Source organism: Entelurus aequoreus, linkage group LG09 (genome assembly GCF_033978785.1).
Source record: "Entelurus aequoreus isolate RoL-2023_Sb linkage group LG09, RoL_Eaeq_v1.1, whole genome shotgun sequence".
Lineage (NCBI taxonomy): Eukaryota > Metazoa > Chordata > Actinopteri > Syngnathiformes > Syngnathidae > Entelurus > Entelurus aequoreus.
Window position 1 is genome coordinate 62,219,022 of NC_084739.1, and position 14,771 is coordinate 62,233,792.

At 40.0% G+C, this 14,771-nt stretch overlaps 1 protein-coding gene across 2 annotated transcripts in view; it reads left to right on the top strand.

Annotated features, from left to right (window-relative positions):
• The window catches only part of chrm3a (cholinergic receptor, muscarinic 3a), a 151,290-nt gene that overhangs the window by 58,572 nt on the left and 77,947 nt on the right, over nt 1-14,771 (top strand). For both annotated transcript variants that reach the window (XM_062057781.1, XM_062057780.1), the window contains exon 2: nt 3,429-3,536. The gene's annotated coding sequence lies outside the window, so the exon portion shown is untranslated. The remainder of the gene's footprint in view (nt 1-3,428; nt 3,537-14,771) is intronic.

Here is a 14,771-nt window from a genome sequence, read left to right on the forward strand (position 1 = left end):
TCTACACCTGCATAATGATCATGTTGTACACCTGCATAATGATCATGTCCTACACCTGCATAATGATCATGTTGTACACCTGCATAATGATCATGTTGTACACCTGCATAATGATCATGTTGTACACCTGCATAATGATCATGTTGTACACCTGCATAATGATCATGTTGTACACCTGCATAATGATCATGTTGTACACCTGCATAATGATCGTGTTGTACACCTGCATAATGATCATGTTGTACACCTGCATAATGATCATGTTCTACACCTGCATAATGATCATGTTCTACACCTGCATAATGATCATGTTGTACACCTGCATAATGATCATGTTCTACACCTGCATAATGATCATGTTGTACACCTGCATAATGATCATGTTCTACACCTGCATAATGATCATGTTGTACACCTGCATAATGATCATGTTGTACACCTGCATAATGATCATGTCGTACACCTGCATAATGATCATGTTGTACACCTGCATAATGATCATGTTGTACACCTGCATAATGATCATGTTCTACACCTGCATAATGATCATGTTGTACACCTGCATAATGATCATGTTGTACACCTGCATAATGATCATGTTGTACACCTGCATAATGATCATGTCGTACACCTGCATAATGATCATGTTGTACACCTGCATAATGATCATGTTCTACACCTGCATAATGATCATGTTGTACACCTGCATAATGATCATGTTGTACACCTGCATAATGATCATGTTGTACACCTGCATAATGATCATGTTCTACACCTGCATAATGATCATGTTGTACACCTGCATAATGATCATGTTGTACACCTGCATAATGATCATGTTGTACACCTGCATAATGATCATGTTGTACACCTGCATAATGATCATGTTGTACACCTGCATAATGATCATGTTCTACACCTGCATAATGATCATGTTGTACACCTGCATAATGATCATGTTGTACACCTGCATAATGATCATGTTGTACACCTGCATAAATAAAAAGAGAATACAACAACTCCTTTTCAACTTATATTCAATTAAATAGACTGCAAAGACAAGATATTTCATGTTCACACTGAGAAACTTTAATTTTTTTGCAAATAATCATGAACTTATAATTGAATGGCAGCAACACATTGCAAAAAAGTCATTTTTACCACTGTGTTACATGGCCTTTCCTTTGAACAACACTCAGTAAAGGTTTGGGAAGTGAGGAGACACATTTTTGAAGTGGAATTCTTTCCCATTCTTGCTTGATGTACAGCTTAAGTTGTTCAACAGTCTCCCTTCTCATATTTTAGCCTGCACACATTTTCAATGTCTGGACTACAGGCAGGCCAGTCTAGTACCCACACTCTTTTACAAACCCTGTTTCCATATGAGTTGGGAACTTGTGTTAGATGTAAATATAAACAGAATACAATGATTTGCAAATCCTTTTCAAGCCATATTCAGTTAAATATGCTACAAAGACAACATATTTCATGTTCAAACTCATAAACTTTATTTTTTTGTTGCAAATAATCATTAAGTTAGAATTTCATGGCTGCAACATGTGACAAAGTAGTTGGGAAAGGGCATGTTCACCACTGTGTTACATGGCCTTTCCTTTTAACAACACTCAGTAAATGATTGGGAACTGAGGAAACTAATTGTTGAAGCTTTGAAAGTGGAATTATTTCCCATTCTTGTTTTATGTAGAGCTTCAGTGGTTCTACAGTCCGGGGTCTCCGCTGTCCTATTTTAGGCTTCATAATGCACCACACATTTTCCATGGGAGACAGGTCTGGACTGCAGGCGGGCCAGGAAAGTACCCGCACTCTTTTTTTTACGAAGCCACGTTGTTGTAACACGTGCTGAATGTGGCTTGGCATTGTCTTGCTGAAATAAGCAGGGGCGTCCATGAAAAAGACGGCGCTTAGATGGCAGCATATGTTGTTCCTAAACCTGTATGTACCTTTCAGCATTAATGGTGCCTTCACAGATGTGTAAGTTACCCATGTCTTGGCCACTAATACACCCCCATACCATCACACATGCTGCCTTTTACACTTTGCATCGATAACAGTCTGGATGGTTCGCTTCCTCTTTGGTCCGGATGACACGATGTTGAATATTTCCAAAAACAATTTGAAATGTGGACTCGTCAGACCACAGAACACTTTTCCACTTTGCATGAGTCCATCTTAGATGATCTCGGGCCCAGAGAAGCCGGCGGCATTTCTGGGTGTTGTTGATAAATGGCTTTGGCTTTGCATAGTAGAGCTTTAACTTGCACTTACAGATGTAGCGACCAACTGTAGTTACTGACAGTGGTTTTCTGAAGTGTTCCTGAGCCCATGTGGTGATATCCTTTAGAGATTGATGTCGCTTTTTGATACAGTGCCGTCTGAGGGATGGAAGGTCACGCTCATTCAATGTTGGTTTCCGGCCATGCTGCTTACCTGCAGTGATTTCTCCACATTCTCTGAACCTTTTGATGATATTACGGAGCGTAGATGTTGAAATCCCTCAATTTCTTGCAATTGCACTTTGAGAAAGGTTGTTCTTAAACTGTTCAACAATTTGCTCAGGCATTTGTTGACAAAGTGGTGTACCTCGCCCCATCCTTGTTTGTGAATGACTGAGCATTTTTTGGGAAGCTGTTTTTATACCCAATCATGGCACCCACCTGTTCCCAATTAGCCTGCACACCTGTGGGATGTTCCAAATAAGTGTTTGATGAGCATTCCTCAACTTTATCAGTATTTATTGCCACCTTTCCCAACTTCTTTGTCACGTGTTGCTGCCATCAAATTATAAAGTTAATGATTATTTGCAACAAAATAAAATGTTGATGAGTTTGAACATGAAATATGTTGTCTTTGTAGCATATTCAACTGAATATGGCTTGAAAAGGATTCGCAAATCATTGTATTCCGTTTATATTTACATCTAACACCATTTCCCAACTCATATGGAAACGGGGTTTGTAGAATCATTAGAAGAAATGTCACACAACTTCCTCTTGATTTCTTCATTGACCTTTTTGAGGATCAATTTGAAGGTGAACATGACACACCTGTAGGACACACCTGATCTTCTTTTACCTTTATTACACTGCCTCTCTCTCTCTCTCTCCCTCTCTCTCCATCCCTGGTGGTCCAGCCAATGAGCAGTAGAACCTTCTATACATTCTAACAAAGGTCTCCTTGCGCTGGACGTTCTGGAGGAGGAAGGAGGTTCTAGCAAGGGTTCTGTTGCACGTGCAGCAGCAGAGTCAGACCATATAAGGCCTGCAGACCCGGGCAGACGTTCCTCTGACAGATATTATCCAGCAGGGGAAGAGCGCTCGTTACAAGCACGTCCTTGATTAAGACGTAAATAAAGAAGGATGATGAGAAGGACTTGGAGATGTTTGAAAACCTTCTCGTCTGCCCGCTAGACGCCATGACCCGAGGGGCGGAGCCACCAGCGGACGACAGCGTGGACCCCCAGAGGCGTACGACTGAAAGGTGACCTCCAGACTCTCCAACAACCCCCCAAATATTTGGTAAGTCTCAGTTTCAAACATTCATGAGTGAGAAAGCAAGCTCGACATGTGTGACATCCATAAGATCAGATGTTTACCACAGCTGTGGTCCACGGCTGAAGGTCAAAGACGCCTTCAGAAGGGATCCATCTTAGCAACACATTTTCGTGTTCCTTGCAAACGCACGACTTCCACACTTGTCGTGGATTTGAGAGCGAGCTGCAGTGCGGAGGAACAAGCAGGGCAAATGTCTGCAAAACACATTTTTAAACATTGATGTTGGCGTCACAATGTCACTTTGTTGGCGTCACAATGTCACTTGGAATGAGATATCAAAGATGTAAAGAAGATGGGTTGACAGTTCCTCCTGCCTGAACCTCGCACTGAGCTGCAGGACCATCAGGCTGGCTAGTTAGCATGTTAGCATCACGGAGCTAGCTCTCCAAGCCACGACATTGATGGCGTTCTACTTTGCTGCTCGTCATGATTACATTCCCAACACAAGCAGATTTCTACAACAAAGTTCAGTTTTGCAGAAAAGCGATAATATTTGGATTGTTGTTTGTTGTCCTCCCAAAAAAGGACAAGCGGTAGAAAATGTTTTGTATATTTAATGGCTGGATGACATTTAGGATGCACTATTTTCCCAATATAACCAACATAATAAGCAATCATCAAGTACAACATGGCAAGAACATAATACTATCTTCACAAGTTCAATAACAGTGATAGTCGTTGCACTACTAAGAATATGATAGTAATTCAAGTCTGTACTATAACATTCATTTCATTTTCCTTTCTGGAAGTAAGTCACTTCTTGAAATGAAATCCAAGAGTGACTCGGCCAGCAGAAACATGCTTCAGGAATAAATAGAACAACCAAAAACACACTGGAGTTAAAAGTACTTACAACCAGTCTTCTGAAAGTTACTTTTAACAAGTCGATAATTATACTTATTTGTTACTTTACCAAAAAAAGTAATTGAATTGCTAACAGAATGACTCTTGAATAAATGCAAAGAATTACGAGGGAAAGTTACTTAAAAGCCAACTTTCTATCTGGCACATGCATTTGAGAGATGTTTAATATAAGAGCTGTGTTTGTGCTTTTAAAAGGCGGGGCTTGTTGCCTAGTGACGTGTGACGTAATGGAGGGTTTCAACAGAGCTGTGTTTGTTAGCTTTAGCCGTTAGCACTTTGTCGGCCCTGACGCCGGCCCTTTTTAAAAATATTTTCACCAGATTGTGCTTCCTCTGCTTGAAGATTGAGGATTGAATGTGCTTCCATGGCGCTCATATCTTCTTGTCAACAAACGGGGTATTGTTTGTGTATATAAGTCATGTGACAGTGTATATAAGTCATGTGACTGTGTATATAAGCCATGTGACTGTGTATATAAGTCATGTGACAGTATATAAGTCATGTGACTGTGTATATAAGCCATGTGACTGTGTATATAAGTCATGTGACTGTGTATATAAGTCATGTGACTGTGTATATAAGTCATGTGACTGTGTATATAAGTCATGTGACAGTGTATATAAGTCATGTGACTGTATATAAGTCATGTGTATATAAGTCATGTGACTGTGTATATAAGTCATGTGACTGTGTATATAAGTCATGTGTATATAAGTCATGTGACTGTGTATATAAGTCATGTGACTGTGTATATAAGCCATGTGAAAATGTATATAAGTCATGTGACTGTGTATATAAGTCATGTGTATATAAGTCATGTGACAGTGTATATAAGTCATGTGACTGTGTATATAAGCCATGTGACTGTGTATATAAGTCATGTGAAAGTGTATATAAGTCATGTGACTGTGTATATAAGTCATGTGTATATAAGTCATGTGACAGTGTATATAAGTCATGTGACTGTGTATATAAGTCATGTAACTGTGTATATAAGTCATGTGACAGTGTATATAAGTCATGTGACTGTGTATATAAGTCATGTGTATATAAGTCATGTGACAGTGTATATAAGTCATGTGTATATAAGTCATGTGACTGTGTATATAAGTCATGTGACTGTGTATATAAGTCATGTGTATATAAGTCATGTGACTGTGTATATAAGTCATGTGTATATAAGTCATGTGACTGTGTATAAAAGTCATGTGTATATAAGTCATGTGACTGTGTATATAAGTCATGTGTATATAAGTCATGTGACTGTGTATATAAGTCATGTGACTGTGTATATAAGTCATGTGACTGTGTATATAAGTCATTGGACAGTGTATATAAGTCATGTGACTGTGTATATAAGTCATGTGTATATAAGTCATGTGACAGTGTATATAAGTCATTGGACAGTGTATATAAGTCATGTGACTGTGTATATAAGTCATGTGACTGTGTATATAAGTCATGTGACTGTGTATATAAGTCATGTGACTGTGTATATAAGTCATTGGACAGTGTATATAAGTCATGTGACTGTGTATATAAGTCATGTGTATATAAGTCATGTGACAGTGTATATAAGTCATTGGACAGTGTATATAAGTCATGTGACTGTGTATATAAGTAATTGGACAGTGTATATAAGCCATGTGTATACAAGTCATGTGACTGTGTATATAAGTCATGTGACTGTGTATATAAGTCATGTGTATATAAGTCATGTGACTGTGTATATAAGTCATGTGTATATAAGTCATGTGACTGTGTATAAAAGTCATGTGTATATAAGTCATGTGACTGTGTATATAAGTCATGTGACAGTGTATATAAGTCATGTGACTGTGTATATAAGTCATGTGACTGTGTATATAAGTCATGTGACTGTGTATATAAGTCATGTGACTGTGTATATAAGTCATTGGACAGTGTATATAAGTCATGTGACTGTGTATATAAGTCATGTGTATATAAGTCATGTGACAGTGTATATAAGTCATTGGACAGTGTATATAAGTCATGTGACTGTGTATATAAGTCATTGGACAGTGTATATAAGCCATGTGACTGTGTATATAAGTCATTGGACAGTGTATATAAGTCATGTGACTGTGTATATAAGTCATTGGACAGTGTATATAAGTCATGTGACTGTGTATATAAGTCATTGGACAGTGTATATAAGCCATGTGACTGTGTATATAAGTCATTGGACAGTGTATATAAGTCATTGGACAGTGTATATGTCATTGGACAGTGTATATAAGTCATGTGTATATAAGTCATGTGACTGTGTATATAAGTCATGTGACAGTGTATATAAGTCATGTGTATATAAGTCATGTGACAGTGTATATAAGTCATGTGACTTGTCTAAAGGCAGTAATGGCTTCCCTCCTCCTTCATCTATTCTTCATTGGTGCAAGTGAAGTCGTCTTCATAACATTTCTTATCAAACTTCGTGGCAGATTTTTTTTTATTTTTCTTTGGATTGTGTATTACCTTTGGGAGAAAAGAGAACAGACTTGATAAAGAGACTTTCAAATGGATGTTCTCTACATAGCAGCACTTCTAGCCTCCACATATTAAACACACTTTAGATATTTCTTATTTCAACTGCTGGAACTTCATTCCCCTTTATGGACGCGCTATTTACCTTTTGTGGACGCTCTATTTACCTTTTTAGTGACAATTAAAGTTTCCTTCCAACTCAGGATTATTTGGGTTGGATGTCATCATTTGCAGCATTGAGGTGTCCACTGGCTGCAATAACAAGACTAAACCACACTTCATTACCTCCAAGTCCCTGAGACCAGAGCAGCAACCACCCAACCATCTGCAGCTTCCTTCAAACACCATCCAGAGGGGACAGGTCTTGACATCCAGAAGGGACAGGTCTTGACGTCCAGAGGGGACAGGTCTTGACGTCCAGAGGGGACAGGTCTTGACATCCAGAGGGGACAGGTCTTGACATACAGAGGGGACAGGTCTTGACATCCAGAGGGGACAGGTCTTGACATCCAGAGGGGACAGGTCTTGACGTCCAGAAGGGACAGGTCTTGACGTCCAGAGGGGACAGGTCTTGACGTCCAGAGGGGACAGGTCTTGACATCCAGAGGGGACAGGTCTTGATGGTGGTATCATCCAAAACTAATGTCAAGTATGAAAGAAGAGAAGAATAAGTGATTATTACATTTGAACAGAAGTGTAGATAGAACATGTTCAAACAGAAAATAAGCAGATATTAACAGTAAATGAACAAGTAGATGAATAATCAATTTTTACAGTTTGTCCCTCATAATGTGTACAACATAATAGGTGTATAAATGACACAATATGTTACTGCATAATTAGGAGTCTTTGTTTGTTTACTTACTACTAAAAGACAAGTTGTCTTGTATGTTCAACATTTTATTTAAGGACTAAATTGTTTATCGATTACAATAAGAAACAAATATTTCATGTATTGTAATATTTTTTTGTTAAAATAAAGCCAATAATTATTTACATAAGTATTGAAATACATTTTGGTACCAGTACCAACGTCTTGGTATGTGGACAACCCCAGTACTGACATTTAAGGAAGTAACAAGCACGTCTGACACATTTAAGGAAGGTTGTTGAAAAAAACTAACAGAGTGGACAAAAAGGTGTGACTTAGCTACTAATTGGCCACACCTCATTGATCTAATGAATATAAATCAGAGTTCATCTACAGTATGTTTTACATGTATGCTTTCAAAAGGGTGTGGACCACAATGCATACCATGAATGTACTTCACAGTCGTGATTGTATTCAACTTGAACAAATACCTGAAACTTCTTCATCACCAAATTGCTCTTAAGGTCCTCTATACCAGAAGTCATCACCAGGGGCCTACAGAGGCACTGCAAGGAGGTCTTTGCTAATATCCACATCACCATTGGTCCAACACCAGTAAATTTTACTTAACGTAAATGACCGCCATAACCACAACACCAGGGGGAGCTCCACTAACCACGTTAAACCCAGATTCCGAACTAACAAAGGTCTTAACTCATTCTCTTTCTATGCCACATCAATGTGGAATGCACTCCCAACAGGTGTAGAAGAAAGGGCATCTCTATCCTCCTTCAAAACCGCAATAAAAGTTCACCTCCAGGCAGCTACAACCCTAAACTAACACCCTCCCCGGATTGCTAATAATCAAATGTAAACAATCAAATGCAGATACTTTTTCTTATGCCTTCCGATCTCTCTCTCTCTCTCTCTCTCTCTCTCTCTCTCTCTCTCTCTCTCTCTCTCTCTCTCTCTCTCTCTCTCTCTCTATGTCCACTACTTGATGTCCATATCCTACCCCCCCCCCCCCCCCACCCTCCTCCACACCCCTGATTGTAAATAATGTAAATAATTCAATGTGATTATCTTGTGTGATGACTGTATTATGATGATAGTATATATGATAGTATATATCTGTATCATGAATCAATTTAAGTGGACCCTGACTTAAACAAGTTGAAAAACTTATTCGGGTGTTACCATTTAGTGGTCAATTGTACGGAATATGTACTTCACTGTGCAACCTACTAATAAAAGTCTCAATCAATCAATCAATCAATCAATCAATCAATCAATCGTGTGGTAGAAGTGGCCCCCTACCTACTGTACCTTGCAAGTTACAAATAAAAACATGAATACGTCATTATTTTTGTCGTCGTTTTAGCATTTGAGATAGCTAGCGAGTAGCGCTGTGACTGCCAGTTAACGATTAGTGTCAAACTGTCAAGTAACGATTTGGGCACTAGTATTATTAGAATATCTCGGTACTCTGTATTAGACAATAACAAAGTACATTTAGGAGCAGTTTAATTGAAAAGACAACCACAATTGTATGCTGCACATGTAAGTAGGCGGGGCCTCGCTCCTTCTCTCCATCAGTTTGGGAAAACGTTGAAGTGCCCTGATTTTGATGACCCTGATGTAGAAACAGACCAATGAAATCCAGTGCAGAGATGCTGGTTCCTTAGCAGGGACTTCTCTGCTGTAGCACCAAGATCATCTATATAACAGTACTCTTGTGTTCGTAGAAGTCTGCTGTAAAAACTCGAGTTACTTCCAACCAACGGTCTTTGGTTCTTATGGCTTTTGGAGAGCAGTTAAAGAACTTTGCACTGAGACCTGAAGAACACAGGAACTAAGAAGGTCGGACAGGCAATCAGTCCAATTACCCTTTTTATTTTTAAATGAAGGTATGACAAATCATCAAATAGGAATGTGCTGGACACTGACTAAAGGTACCATGAACATATTTCTTTAGACCTCCTGTCCTATCAGTTTAGTTCTTTGATTTGCACGACCCCTCAGGAATCCTTTTCTCCTCCAAGTGTGTCATAGAAACCTGCCGGTGTTTGCACTGATAAATGCTACCGCTGATCATTTGCTAACTTGCACCACAGGCTGAGGAACTGACGGCTGGATATTTGGTCGGAACAATCTGAGACGGGCAGCTCTACTCTCAGGGGTGTTTTACTGCTAAAAGGTTTTGAGCGCCGTCCAAAGCAAATAGAGGCGACGTCACGTCTTTGAGATATGAGTCTGAGAGCCAGCAAAGCATCCTGATTTCTGGGAGCTTCTTCACCCGTCTTTTATGATCATCAAGTGATAAAGGATCTGAGAAAAATGGGCCAACAATCTGGTAATTCCTCTCGGAGCAAAGTGCTACTAGGCTTGTGGCTTGAATAAAAGTATGGTTATCTGACGTGTGGGGGTGCCACGGTCTACCACGCACCTGGCCTTTAAACTTAGCTACATTTTCTCTACAGTAACTTACAGAATGATAAACTTTTGCTTTGCCTAAACAGTTTGATGTTTTTAAAACAAAGGACAGACAATTCAAATTAAAAAATCAGTAATCACATAGTTTAGTTTTTAATGGTATAGTTTCCTTTTAGGTAAGTGCAATGATGCAGTAACAGTTTTGACATTTAACATGCATTGAAGGTATATGAAAATAGATGTTCTAGTTAGTAGCACCGTGACCCATCTTTACTTGTAGCACCGTGCTCCATCCATTATTACTCAACATAGCTTGTAGCACCGTGCCCCATTATTACTCAACATAGCTTGTAGCACCGTGCTCCATCCATTATTACTCAACATAGCTTGTAGCACCGTGCCCCATTATTACTCAACATAGCTTGTAGCACCGTGCCCCATTATTACTCAACATAGCTTGTAGCACCGTGCCCCATTATTACTCAACATAGCTTGTAGCACCGTGCTCCATCCATTATTACTCAACATAGCTTGTAGCACCGTGCCCCATTATTACTCAACATAGCTTGTAGCACCGTGCCCCATTATTACTCAACATAGCTTGTAGCACCGTGATCCATCTTTACTCAACATAGCTTGTAGCACCGTGCCCCATTATTACTCAACATAGCTTGTAGCACCGTGCCCCATTATTACTCAACATAGCTTGTAGCACCATGCCCCATCTTTACTCAACATAGCTTGTAGCACCGTGATCCATCTTTACTCAACATAGCTTGTAGCACCGTGATCCATCTTTACTCAACATAGCTTGTAGCACCGTGCCCCATCTTTACTCAACATAGCTTGTATAACCGTGATCCTACTTTACTCAACATAGCTTGTAGCACCGTGATCCATCTTTACTCAACATAGCTTGTAGCACCGTGATCCATCTTTACTCAACAATGGCGCTCTTATTCACTTGTCTTTGTCCGTTACCGTAAGGCAAAGTGTTCCCAAACAGGAGGCTTTAATGATATCTTTTAAAGCTTCGTCTTCACGGCAGTATTGCTATCCAAAAGTTGGGCTAAACGCTACTTTTTCCTGGAATAGACGTGTGGTACACTCCCTGCCATTCACTTCATGTGTTCCTAAAAGTAATTGTGTCCATGAATGTTCTTATTCAGCAGGTCATTTTCATCTTAGGGAATTCAATCACCTCAACTGGACTGTTTGGTTTGTCTTAGAAGACAGTTCACCACTTCATCAGTTCTTGATCATAGAGGTAAATTGGTCAGATCTAGTCTTAGACTTAGATTGGTCAAATCTAGTCTTAAACTTAGATTGGTCCGATCTAGTCCTAGACTTATATTGGTCAGACCTAGTCTTAGACTTAGTTTGGTCAGATTTAGTCTTAGACTTAGTTTGGTCAGATTTAGTCTTAGACTTACATTGGTCACATCTAGTCTTAGACTTAGATTGGTCAGATCAAGTATTAGACTTTGATTGGTCAGACCTAGTCTTAGACTTAAATTTACTCTTAGACTTAGATTGGTCAGATCTAGTCTTAGACTTAAATTTACTCTTAGACTTAGATTGGTCAGATCTAGTCTTAGACTTAAATTGGTTAAATCTAGTCTAGCGGTTGGTGCCAAAAACCTAAATATCTATACTCCAAAACCAGAAGGGTGTGCCTGGGCAAGGATGGTTTGGCCCTATGGTAGTAAGGAAAAACAACTGTTTTGATGCAAACAAGCTATCGTAACTGTCAAAGCCAACGACCGTCATTGAAGTGTAATTTCCCCTCATTAGCATTGAGGTGTTGTGTGGCAGAACCATCGCTGTGGATCCACTACTACCTGTCCAAAATAGTCGGACTCCCCTACATAAGCATTCCATTCAGTTGTAAACAAATGTCCTCCTGGTCACCTTCTGTGAGCAGAATGTTTCTAACTCCTGCTATTTGTTGGAGGCTAAATTGCAGAGTATTTTAGTAATAGTTAAAAGGACAGTGTTGTATATGGCAGACAGGTGGCGCCGCAGACCACCACCTCTGTTTAGGGATGGTTTTTTAACCTTGACTAGATGGCTTCCCTCAGTCCTCTGGACAGGGAGGACGGATGTTAGGAAAGAGGGTTAAGTGATGAAGTCTCCTCAGATGTGAGGCAAACGTCTTCTAAGACAAAAGTTGTGATTGATTGAATGTCCTGAGAGGAATCGTATGCCTCAGTACAGTACTGAATGTTCAGAACCAGAAATCCGATTCCGAATACATGGAGCGTTTAACACCTTCCGCAACAGAACTCTCACTGGACCAGTCCTACTTTCAACCGTTGTTGTCCTTCCCACTTGTACGTGTTCCCGAGGTTGACCACCCTTTATGTGTCAGGTTCTTCTGGTATGACTCCAGAGGGATGAAGACAGCTTGGAAAAGAAGGGGAGGACATCTGTCCTCAGGACCTGTTCGTACCTTTCTAGCAATGTTGAGCTCAGTCATGTGGGAAGATGGATTTCCAAACCTGAAGTCTATCCAACAAAAGTGTTCAATTCCCCTCAGCAACCGCTAAGAAGGATTGTCACATTTAACCCATGTTCTGTTTTTGCCAACACGCACGCAGACTTTTGGTTTTTCCCTGGGCGCCTTACCCTCCATCCATCTGCCCCGTCTTGACGTTAACCTTTGATTCCCTTCCAACTTCAGATTTGTTCCGAGCAGAACTGTCCTGCGCTTTGAGGGATGAAGGTGTCTGAAGATCTGAATTGATGATTCTGGCTTTAATTAGTATAGCCTGTTTTAGTGATGTCAGCAATTCTTTACAGGCTATGCTAATCTGTGCCAGAATCAGCAATGCGATTGTGTTTCTCCTTGGTATGCTGGAGGCCTTGGGTCCGCCGGGATCTGTCCAGCAGGAAGACCTGCAGAGAAGACTAGGACAAGACAACTTTGAGTCTTAACAGACAATCTTTGGTGGTGGTCGGCCCATCGTGGTTTTTAAAATTCTCCTGTGAAATGAATGCTGAGTTCAAATGTCAAAGTTGATTTGAGTTGTCCTCATGTCATCCGCCTTTGACCTTTGTTACGGGACCAGCACCACCACCACCCGCTGCAGCTGCCACTGTGGTGATGTGCTTCCATTGACCTAAAGACACTTCATTACCAGCATGTCAATACTTTGAAAGAAGCCATTATCTCCTCCGTCGCTCGCTTGACCTCTGCCATGATAAATGTAGCAAGCTTTTATTTCTTTTCCAGAAGTTTACTTTTTGAAGTGGCAGTACTTGTTGCTCAATATGTTAAATGTGAACTCTGTCAGGTTGATCTCTACGTCTTTTTGTCAGTAATGGGAGTGCTCCAACCACACGGACCTTAGACCCCGGCTGTATTACTAAAAGTAGGCCACAAATCATTTCATTATTGGATTCATTTGAACATAAAATCTTATGATACATGAAACATGCATTTCTTAAAGAACAATGTGGTCATTAAATAAAACAGTGAACATACTAGACAACTTGTCTTTTAGTAGTAAGTAAACAAACAAAGACTCCTAATTATGCAGTAACATATTGTGTCATTTATACACCTATTATTTTGTACACATTATGAGGGACAAACTGTAAAAATTGATTCTTAATCTACTTGTTCATTTACTGTTAATATCTGCTTATTTTCTCTTTGAACATGTTCTATCTACACTTCTGTTCAAATGTAATAATCACTTATTCTTCTCTTCTTTGATACTTGACATTAGTTTTGGATGATACCACACATTTAGGTATGGATGTGATACCAAGTAGTTACAGGATCATACATTGCTCATAATTGAAGTCCTCATGTGTCCAGGGACATATTTTTCTGAGTTTATGAAAGATAAATAAATGACAAAAGATTTTGTAAAACATAAAAATATCAATATAGGATGGACTATATACGGCTTTTGTACTTGGTATTGTTACAGTTGTTTGCATGGATCCCACCCTTTGTTTACATTGAGGAGCGCTAGCTTATGTCAGCGGTGAGCTACTGTATCCTCCTATGGTGTGTAGTGAAGCATGTTTAGCTATTCCTCCTCCATTGCACCGGTCACCTAGGGGGCGGGTCCCCACATCTGGGGTCACCACATCTGGGGTCCCCTGCGTCTGTTTCTCATTGTATCCCATTGGGTTGAGTTTTTTCTTACCCTGATGTGGGATCTATCCTACTCAGTGGCCTAGTGGTTAGAGTGTCCGCCCTGAGATGGGTAGGTTGTGAGTTCAAACCCCGGCCGAGTCATACCAAAGACTATAAAAATGGGAGCCATTACCATTATGGACCCCGACTTAAACAAGTTGAAAAACGTATTCGGGTGTTACCATTTAGTCGTCAATTGTACGGAATATGTACTGTACTGTGCAACCTACTAATAAAAGTCTCAATCAATCAATCAAACCTCCCTGCTTGGCACTCGGCATCAAGGCTTGGAATTGGGGTTTAAATCACCAAAAATAATTCCCGGGTGCGACCACCGCTGCTGCTCACTGCTCCCCTCACCTCCCAGGGGGTGATCAAGGGTGATGGGTCAAAAGCAGAGGACATATTTCACCACAACTAGTGTGTGTGTGTG